Here is a 2136-nt window from a genome sequence, read left to right on the forward strand (position 1 = left end):
CAGGCATCTTAACGTATGGACCATTCCCGACTCTTACCCTGTTCCAAATATCCAGGACTTGATGCATCTCCTGGTAGGTTCATCTTTAGTGTAATGGATTGCTGTGGCATACCTACAGATGGCGATGTGGCCTGAGGGTGTCACCAAAATTGCTATAATTACACCGTTTGGGCTCTTTGAATTTTCACATATTGGTTTAAAAAATGCTGTTCTCATCTGACAGAGATCCATCAATGGCATGCTTCACATACTGATCAGTGTTATGCCTACTAGTATTTTCATCTTCCCAAGACGAACATGAACTACACCTCAAACATTTAGGGAAGGATGGGGAATGAAGATGGCCATGCCCTTTCAGAGGAACCATCCCAGCATTTGCCTGAATCAGTTCAGGGAAATCACGGAAAACCTTAATCAGGATGGCCAGATGCCATCGACCTCCTGAATGCAAGTCCAGTGTGCTAACCATTACGCCCCCTCGCTCGGTGCTGACAAGCTTGTCACAGATTATCTGTCTGGAGTGTCTGTGATCATCAACGACCTTGACTTCATTGTGATGACCCAGGTCCAGATTACCGATACTGAACAGTAGACTCATCTCGGATCTGACTTCCAGTCTTAATATCTTGTGTCAACAACTGCATGGCACTGATGATTATCTTCTCTGCAATGTTGCCACTGGTAGGACGCACACTCTGTTCCTACATGATTTCTGATGCCTGATGTTTGACAAATTACATGGCCCTGCAAACCCAGGTGTAGGCACAACCATTAAACTTATTACTGAACACTTCATCTGACCCAGGACCAAACAAGACTGTAAATTATGTACCAAGACATGCACCCCATGCCAGGAGGTCAAGGTTAGACGCTACACTACTCCACCTCGAGGCAAGTTATACTTTCGAAAGGAATGCTTTTTACACATGCACATGGACTTGGTAGGACCCCTAGTGAAATCCCTAGTGTCCTGCCACATATTATCCGTCACTGAATGGGTACTAGATGGTTGGTGGCGACATTGTGGTGGAAACTATGGCCTGAACCTTCATAGATACTTGGATAGCCTGCTTCTGCTGCCCAGCTGTCCAAGGGCAGCAGTTTGAAGAAGGCCTCTTTAGTGCATTTTCCACAAATGTGGTGTCCAGAGTTCCCACACCACTGCCTACCACCCCCACCGCACCTAAAGTAACGGTTTAGTGGAACACTGGCATCACATACTGAAAGCCACACTCATGTGCTATGCCTGAGAATGAAGTGACCCTCTCCCGTAGGTTTACTAGGCACCCACATGGCGTTCAAGAAGGGCCTAAATGCGTCATTAGCTGAGCTCACCTATGGTGAATCCATTCACCTGCCAGCTGAATATTTTGCGTCTACACCAACTGTCACAGCCATGGACCTGCCTACACTAATAAGAAACATCTCACAGTTACGTACTCCCACACGTCTGATGCACTCTACTGCTCACACCTTTGTCCATAAGGATTTGGACAAGTGTCAGTACATAATGTTATATGATGCCACTGTACAACCATCACTCATCCCCCTGCCGCTATACTGGCCTGTTCTGAGTGCTGGACTGGGAGACAACACTCACAAAATCCTCTATTGGAACAAGTCCATCAATGTTTCCACTAACTGACGCAACCCAGCTTACGTGTTTCACAATACCACTTAGGTTGATGCAGAGTGGAGTGAGGAACTTCCTTGGTCTGACCCCTCATGGAGCATCACAATCGACTTGGAAGGACATGAGCCCTAGTCAGTCTCCATCTCATCTGACGAAGGCTGCATCACAGTGAGTGCACCACTGTCTGACAACCCTCTGCTATTTCCTCTGTTTCATAGTACCAGGAATCTCCTGATGTTGATGAATCGTCTGATACCTCGCTACTCCATCTCAGTGGCACACTCTCCATTTTTGCACAGCACTGCACTGCTTCCACCTCAACACTACTGGAAGGTGGCTCATGGTTACCAGACGGCAACACTGATTCAGCCAACACACCCTACGTGATGATGCTGCAACCACAGGCGCCACAAGAATGCCCACGTTTGGTCGACCAGATCACTTCCAGGAGTACTATCTGTATGGTATTACAGCACCCTATGCTCAGCACTCCAAATGCTCTG

Source organism: Schistocerca serialis, chromosome 7 (assembly GCF_023864345.2).
Source record: "Schistocerca serialis cubense isolate TAMUIC-IGC-003099 chromosome 7, iqSchSeri2.2, whole genome shotgun sequence".
Classification (NCBI taxonomy): Eukaryota; Metazoa; Arthropoda; class Insecta; order Orthoptera; family Acrididae; genus Schistocerca; species Schistocerca serialis.